Consider the following 9,314-nt stretch of genomic DNA (forward strand, 5'->3'; position numbering starts at 1 on the left):
ATTTAGAAGTTAAGAGAGAGCTTTAGTTTCTGAAGTCGACTGGGAGAGGAGGGTTTTTGTGCGAGTGTCTAGCTTTGGCAATATGGCTGTTACAGGGGAAGCTTTATGCTGAGAAGATACCCACCTGTTAGAGGAAGACGGGGAAAAAGACTGAGGCCAAGTTTTGTTAGCTTAACTGGGGGCGGGACACTTCCCACCCCACCTCATCCCCCAGTATTTTCCATAAACTTCAAGGCTGAAGGAAGTTCTTGCCATTAGTACCTTTTTCATGTTCACATCCCCAGAGTGAAAGTCTTGTTTGCTTGGCAGCCGTTCGTGGAAAGTAGAGATTTACATCCTTCAGAAAGAAAGAGGGTCACTTTGTGATGGCTTCTTAATCATTCTGTGTGTATTACTTCCATGAGCTCCAATCCCAGACAAGCAATTTTTACAGAATTTCTACCAAAGTTAAACATTGCAGATGGCAGCATAGGGACCATACTGGGTTCTTGGAGTTACTGCAAACATGACCTGGGTTGTAACATTACTAAAGTCGATGACCTTGGATGAGACAGCTGCTTAAAAAAGGGCTCGCCCAATGCACACTAGTTGAGCTGTTATTTCCCAAGAAGTTCCCCTACCATGGACCTGTACTAAAGAAATACAGAGACATGTTAGCTTACTCGATCTTGACCTCACGCAGTCTACAGAGTAGACTCTGTAGGACTCCACCTCCATGTGCCCTTTGTTACCCATCCATCTGGAAGACAGGGAGGGAGAAGAGGCGAGGGGACAGAATGAGGCCGGTCACCCAGTTCACAAGAACAGATAATTAAACTTACAGGAATTCTGTGAGCTGATTTTAAATACCTCCATTATTAATTAAATTAGATAAATTTACTGTTATATTTAAAAACAAAGTAAATCCTCAGAATCATCACTCTAATTACTACATTGCACTCATTTGCTGCTGAGGTTACTGAGGGCGGCTGTGTCAGTATGATGGGGACACTATAATGGTGTGCTACTGCCGCACTGACGCTGAACAACGTTTCAGCTTCACGAATGCAATTTGAATGAGGGTGAAAAATAATTTTACAGTTAAATCAGAAGCTAAGTTTATTGATAAGTCTATTGGGCAAAAAGGAGATTGGGATGCGAGTCCATTTGTCAACTCCTGGTCAAATTGCCACCATATGTTGGCAACAGATACATGCCACCGTATGTTGGCTACACCATATTTTGACTAAAAGTTCAGCAAGAATCAATGAAAGCCTTCTGTGAGAATCAATTGACCCAGTAGAATGTACAGTAAAGAGTATTGTATATTTTATTATTTGTAAATTGCTACTCATATCAGCAAATTCCTAATAAATTTATGTATGTATATGCAGACATTGTTACATTGTTTCCCACAGAGCAAGTGGTTAAAACATTTCCTGGCACATCACTGACTTGTATGAAGGCATTAAAGGACTAGTGATTTTGAGGACCTCAAGGAACAGGCTGACTAGGAATAAGGGAAAAGAAGGAGGCTGAGGGAAGGTCCAGGGTGTGGTCATGGTGGCAGGTGATGGAAGAGGGATGTTTGGATTCACTCTAGGGGCTGCACTTGGGATCGGGAGGGCTGCATGTGACCTTGAGGCTGCATGTTCCCTTCTCCTTGTAGGAGCTGATGAGTCCTCAAGATTGGATGGGGCATGTGATACACCTCAGAGCTAACCAAGGGGACAGTGGGACTTGGGGTGGAGAGAGAGTCACATGCAGGTGCCAAAGCCCTTGATCTGGGGAAGAAGACAGGAGGCAGTAGCAGGTGGATGTCAGTGACCTGGAAGGGTACACGGTGGGGTAGCTGGATGCTGTGAGCATCGACACAGGACCTTTAACATGAGGGTGGAAGTGGAAGGTTCTGGAGTTGGAAAAGGAATGCAACAGGATGCCAGCTCTGCTTTGGAGACTCATCGTGTGTCATGGGAGTAATTACACTTGCTTACTGAAGTTACTGTGGAAACTAAATGACCTGAGTTAACCCCCGGTCCGAGTGCCCAGCACATAAAAAGGGCTCACAAAATAGGGGTGACCAAACATTCTGGTTTCCTTAGAACAGGCTGTCATCCCAAAATGATTATTAAAAGCACCTCTCATCACTCTCAACATGTTCAGGTTTGGGTGATTGTACGTTCACCGTGTCATCAAATAACTGCTCTTTAATTAATTTCCAGAACCCTCACCTCACAGTGGACATACCAAGAGCCCCCAGTGGGTGAGAGGTCCCGGGGAGCCCCGTGGAAGAATCTGTCGTGGGCTGGAGGGTTAGACTTCTGAAGGGATGTTAGCCTCGAGTCTGAGTAGCATACATTAAAATCTAATCTATGGCATACCATGGTCCCCTCCAATTCAGATGTGGAAATCAGTTGTGGAGGGTGTTAGGAGGCGGGGCCTTTGGGAGGTGATTAGGTCATGAGGGTGGAGCCCTTGTGAATGGCATTAGTGCCCTCACAGAAGAGACCAAAAAGAGCTACCTGGCCCCAGGTGAGGATACAAGTGAGAAAGCACCATCTGTGAACCAGGAAACGGGCCTGGATCTTGAACTTCCCGGCTTCCAAACCTGAGAAATAAACCTGTTTTCTATAAACCAGCCTACATATGGTGTTTTGTTGTAGCAGCCTGAACGGACTAAGACGGTACACAAGGTCCATCCCAGCCTTCCTTTGCATTTTCATCTCTACCCCGAGGACCTTTGATGCTTCCAGCCTTTTTGCAGGTTGGAAGGTCTGTTTATCCAGAATGCCTTTCACCTCCCTTCCTTGTCATTCAAGGTCCAGCTCAAAGCCTTGCCGTACCCTTCAAGCCCACCCCAAGCCCCCGTATCAGAGTTATGACACAGGTGAACCCAATGAGTTCAGAACGCCTTTTCCAAATACACACGTGTGATTGATTTTAGCTGTGGCTAAATAACAGTAATCCTCAATAATCCTGCTGGGGCAGCCCTACAGCCATCCCACCAAGAAGTTCAGAGCCGGGCCTGCCTGACTTTGGGCCATCACCAAGCTCCCAGTGAGTCTAAAGTGACTGGCCAGTGCACTTGACCACTGGACACAGCCAAAGGCATTCCTCTTTGGTGAGCCAGTCCTCGGCTGCCAACATTCCAACAAATTAAAAGCAGACCAAGAAGCCCCAAGTATTTTAACAAGTCTGGAGCTGCTATTCACTTTCTTCAACCAAGGCAAGTACAAAGATGAGGGAGAGGATGAAGAATGATAAAATGTCTAAAAAGGATCGGTGGCCTGCCTTCCAGCCAGCCCTCTCCACGGCTGCAGAGCCCTCCCCTTCCATACAGCTTTTCTCTGGACTCCAGGGACGGAGCCAGCCTTTCACTTAGCTCTTACCCCCAAAATTGCCATTGATAACACTAAGTGCCAGTTTGTCTGCCTTCCCCCTGAAGGGTTGCATGTCTATAGAAACAGCTATGTTATGCGTTGTGCTAATCCTGGGACAATTATAGCCTCTGAATTAAACAAAAACAACAACAAAAAAAACCCAGCTGGTCACCCTTAATTAAATAGATAGTTGATTTGTTTTCACATCCCCTCACCTGAGAAGGACATAAGCACTGTCATCTGTGGATTTGCCTTAGTGTTGTGTCATTGGGCTGTCTCCACTTATCCCCAGCCAAATGGGATTGGATAAAATACGTGGAGTTCATGTTCTGATTTTTTTTAAATATTATTTTGAAACATTTGAAATATTCAAATATTTTTTTGAAATATTTTGAAATGAAATACTATTTTGAAAGGAAGGTAATCGATTGCCGTCCTTTGCAAGATAAAACTTCTTCCTACCCAAACAATGGCTTGGTAAAAAGGAGGCACGACCTGAAGTCAGGCAGTTGTGTTTAGAAATAATTTGTGACGTTGTGATAAAAACAGACCCTGATTAGAAACTTTCATTTATTTTTGTAAACACATCCTTGGAGACTTCAAAAGTTCTTAGAGCCCTGTTAGCTATACTTTAGACACTTATCTTTAAGTTTCTAGTTCCCCTCTGACTACTTTTTTCTGTCTTCAGTAATTGGTATTCCATTAAAAGCATGGATATAATTTTCAAAACCCTGGATGGGGCTGGCTGGAAGCATTTAACAGCTGTATGGAATCTCATGTAACCATCATGTGCCTTTTTTTGGAAACAACAATCTGAGCAATTGTCCTTGTCTTTTGTAAGAAAAATCACATGCTTAAAAAAAAAATAGATGACTAGCAATAATTCTGTTGTCACTTGGTTACTGGCAGGAGTAGGGAGAGAGGGAGGAAGACATACGAAAAATGCTTTCTTGGATCCCTCAGCCACACCAATCTGCAAACCTTTCTGGAGTAAATAATTTCCTTTGTCATTTCTGGGTAACTAAAACAAGGCGTCGGAATGTTTCCAGGCTTGGGCATTCTGTTATGTAATACTTCTGGAGTCTGAGTTACCTTACATTGCTCAGAGAGTTGGCTCCAAACCCAGCCGTTTTTCCCCCTGCTGGATCTGAGTGTTGGGGAAACTGATAGGAATTGAATGAATGAAAATTCAATCTTTCTTATGGACAATAATGCCCTCTCGGGGATTAAAATTTCTTAATTGGCAGCAAGAAGTTTGAATCAGCTTTGCATCCCAAAGGTGCTGTTCCAAAATCAAGCTGCCCTTTGCCTCAAATGTCCCATCCAGGAAGAGAGCTGCAGCCTTGCCCCTGCCGGGGAGGCTCCTGTCACTTGTGGATTCCAGAGAATAAAGGCCCCTAATATGAAATGTGTGAAAGCAGCAAGGTTGGGCATTGACCAGAACAAAGCAAGTGTTGGGATTGGGTGTTCCTCTGCAAAGTAAGCTGATTTTTTTTTCCAGAGCAGTTTTAAGACTTGTAGAAGAAAAACTACAATTAAGAGAAGTGGATGGATTATTAGGAAAGACTTTTTATTTAAAAAGTTTTGTGATTTTAATAGCACTTTGCATTTGTAATACCTTCCATGAGAGGATACCAACCACTTCTGCCAATGCAAATTCCTCAGGCTCACTTCGAATTAAAAAGAGTAGAGCAAACCCATTTGCCCGTGGGCCACAGACTAGTGAAAAGTGTCCTGTGGGAGGGAGGGGAGCTTAGTTAGCAAAGCCCCTGAGGGAGCCTGTTGTGAAGAAACTTCAGAAATGAGACATGGTCTTTCTCAAAGTGTGAGCTACTAGCTGTGAGCAACAGGATTACTTGGGAAGATTTGCAAAAATGCAAACTCTGGGGTCTCCTAGACCCATGAAATCATAGAGTCTGGATGGGGGTATGATGGTGGAGAAATCTGTATTTTAACTGTCCTGGGTGATTTTTATGAACGCTGGAGTTTGAGACCTGCCCCTAGTCTATGGAAATGCTGTCACATTTTCTGCTGTTCGTTCATTCATTCATTCAGCAGTTCCATTTTTTCGCTAAGCACCTGCAGTGTAGGAGACCCTGTGCAGGGTGTGGGGACAGCCTAAGTGGTGAACAGGACAGACACATCCTCCTTCCTCTGGAGGCTGGCAGCCTTCGCTTCCCTCCAGCCATGTAGTGAGGGTTAGCAGAAAGGAGTCATGAAGTATCCTTTAAAAATAGGCGACTTGGAGCAAATAAATACTGGGCTGATACCAGGCCTTGAAACTCTAAAATTTCCGTCATTCACCAGAGGACTTTCCCTGCCTGGCCGGCTGTGGGTGCTGCATAAACAAGGTGGACGGCCTGGCTGCCTTCTCCCTAGGTGCTTACAGACCTGGGCCTCGTTTGGCCTCTCATCTGGTCTTGCCAGCATGGGGACCGACCCCTGGAGAGCACCCAGCATGGGGACTGACCCCTGGAGAGCACCGTGGAACGGCGTGAAGGCAGTTGGAGCCAAGAGGCAGAGCTGGGGACACAGCCGATTTGATCCAGGGGAACCTTGTGCCTGAGCTAGCTGCCTCCAGGCCCGGTCTCAGAAAGGTCTGTTTCCCATTGGAAATGAGGCCTTTCTTTCCTTTTCTTTCCTTTTCTTCTTATTTAGTATGGGTGGGAGAGAAGCAGCCCCTCATGCAAGATCTTTGAGGGAACTTGGCTGGCCCAGCTGTTGGCGCTGAGATGAGCTTGCCACCCGGAGCACTGTGGCCTGGGCTGGCGGACACGCCTCGCCCCTGGGCCGGGGGCAGCTCCGGGGCGGAAGGCCTCTCTTCCAAGCTGGTGAGGAGGGAGCAGCAGTCAGATCGGAGCCGCCCTGGGCCAGGGCCAGACACTCCATGATGATAACACATCGGCACTTCATTTGGGTGGCGTCCTCAGGCCGAGCTCTGTTCCACGGATCACTTGTAGTCACTGCCCCTGTGGCTGCCTGAATTTTTTTTTGTTTGTAAAGTGTCCCCAAAAGTAGGACACAAATCAATCTCTGTTGCAAAAAGCATCATAGCCAATACAACCTAACCTTTTCCGGTGACTCAGGGTCATCATTAGGAACATGTGTGATTTGGGCAGAGTTGGTGTCCAGAGATGTTCTCAGCACTGTTGAGGCAGATCCTGATGCTGGACCCTGTCCTTCCTCCCCACTCCCTTGCCTTCCTCTCTCTCTCCCTCCCTTCCTCGCTCTCTTCCTTCTCTCTCTGCCTCTCACTGTTTTTTATTATGAAAATTTTCAAACAAAAAAAAAGGTAGAATTAAAAGCATAATGAACCTCCATGTGTACTCATTACTCAGGTTGAATAATTATCAACTCATGGCCAAACTTGCTTCATACACAGTTATGGATCAGTTAATGACGGGGCCATGTTCTGAGAAATCGTGGTTAGGCGATTTTGTCATTCTGTGAACATCACAGAGTTACTTACACAGATCTAGACGGTACGGCCTCCTGCACACCTAGGCCGCATGGTGCAGCCTGTTGCTCCTAGGCTACACACCTGCACAGCGTGTTAGTGCACTGAATACTGCAGGCAATCGTAACGCAATGGTGAGTATTTGTGTAGCTAGATGTATATAAACATAAAAAGGTCCAGTAAAAATACGGTATAAAAGGTTAAAAATGGCAGGCGTGTGCAGGACACTTACCATGAGTGGAGCTTGCAGGACTGGAAGTTGCTCTGGGTGAGTCAGTGGGTGAGTGGAGAGTGAATGTGAAGGCCTAGGACATTCTAGTACACTCTGTAGACTTTATAAACAGTGTGCACTAAGGCTACACTAAACTGATTAAAATATATTTTTCTTTCTTCAAGAAAAATAGCTTTCTGTACCTTTTTTACTTTATAAACTTCAATTTTTAAAAAATTTTTGACTCCTTTGTAATGATTTAGTTTAAAACACAAGCACATTGTACAGCTGTATGAAAATATTTTCTTCATAATTCTATAAGCTTTTTCTATTTTTAAAATTTATTTTTTATTTATGTTTTAATTTTTTAAACGTTTTTGTTAAAAACTAAGGCACAAACGTATTATCAGCATTATTGTCTTCCACCTGCAAATCTTATCCCACTGGAAGGTCTTCAGGGGCAATAACAGGCCTGGAGCTGTCATCTCCTGTGATAACAGTGCCTTCTGGAGACCTGAAGGACCTGCCTGGGGCTGTTTTACAGGTAACTTTTTATGTAGGTAGGAGGAAAACACTCTAAAATAATGATTAAAAAGTATAGCATAGTAAACACATAAACCAGTAACATAGTCGTTTATTATCAAGTATTACACACTGCACATAATCGTGCAGGACTTCTATACGCCTGGCAGCGCAGCGGGTTTGTCCACACTGGCATCACCACTGACATGGGAGTCATGCGTTGCTCTATGGCATTGCTTGCTAGGTGACAGGGACTTTCAGCTCCATTGCAATCTTACAGGCCCACCGCCGTATATGTAGTCCCTCATTGTGTGTGTGTATATATATACGTGCCCAATAGCTAAAAGTGAAAAATAAGTGCCACAAGAGGTTTGAAAGTGAAGTTAATTCGCAGCTCATTCTCCCTGGGCTGGTGAGCTGGAATGCACTGTCCCTGGGATATGCTGCGTGGGTCTGGAACAGGCCCGGGAAACAGGGATACCTTCTGGGGTAGCGGAGGGTTTCAATACGCAGGTTTGGGCTGGGGGAGTGGGGCTCTCACTGTGGATGGTCTTTTAAAGGTCTGGGCCAAAGCATGAGGGCCAGAAAGTACAGGAAAGTGGATGGGTCAGTCTGGCTGGAGGTCGTTGCCCTGGATGGGGGCCGGAGGGGGCCGGGCTCCTCTTGTGCCTCAGGACTGTGGGGAGCTGGAAGGACTGTGGCCTCAGCAAGCTCCAGAGTCAGGGACACAGAGGCTGAGCCTGTCCCCACTGGCTCAGGAGCAGCTAACAGTGTATGGAACAAGGGGCTTATTTGCAAGGGCCTGTGGAGGGGTGAGGAGACGTGTGTGTGCAGAGAGGCAGGTAGAAGGCCCCCATCCCCCAGGGGCGTTTGTTTTGTGGATGTTGGGGTCACCTGGGAAGCAGGTGTGGCCTTGGTTCCCTGTCCTTGGCTGCTACCTGCTCCGTGTCTCACTGTGGTGCGAGGAAGATTCCTATCTCGACAAGGAACCACACCTGCTCAGAGGGAAAATAATCTCCCTGTCAGGCTCTTTCACTTTCTGGGAACCAGCTTACTGGCCCAACAGCGTCACTGGGCCCCGGGGTGGTCCAGAAAGCTTCCGTGGGTGGTCTGGAGCACCCTGGGGGTGTGTGGTGTTTGGCCTAAGTCTCTAAGCGGCCCCGGTCACTCCCCGTGGAAATGCTGTCTCCGGGGCTTGCCTCAGGTGTTCCTAAGGCAGGTTCGGGTTTGGGGATGCATGTGCCGGCTTCTCATGTCGTGGCTAGACAGCACCCGCTGGGCCTGTTTGCTCTCCCTTGCTCTTCGCTCCCAAGTTGTGTCGGGAGATTTGAGGAACTTCTGACTCATCTCAGCGAGTGACTGTGGCCTTTTTGCAAAAAGCTGTGTCCCAAGGGAGAGGCAAATGTGACCCAGGTAGGTGCCAGCAGTCACATGGCTCGCAGGGATGACAAGCTCAGACAGGACTTTATGGCTGAGTGTGATGGAAACCACAGCACATGATTCTTGGGAGCAGGTCAGTGCTGGCTGGGAGGATGTTTGGCTCTGCTTGTGTTTCAGCAGTCTGACAACGGCTCTAAAGCCTCGCAGCTGTGAGGTCTATCAGGTACTGGAGGACTTTTGGACTTAGGTTAACCCTGGGGTCTTGAGACTAGAACTTCAGCTTTAAAGAATGTAAGCAATGAAACAACACTTAGACACGGAAGCCCGCAAGCTCTCTGCGTATTCAGTTCTTACTCACTCTGGAGACGCTGCTAAGAGAGGCCTT

Source organism: Lemur catta, chromosome 13, assembly GCF_020740605.2.
Source record: "Lemur catta isolate mLemCat1 chromosome 13, mLemCat1.pri, whole genome shotgun sequence".
Classification (NCBI taxonomy): Eukaryota; Metazoa; Chordata; class Mammalia; order Primates; family Lemuridae; genus Lemur; species Lemur catta.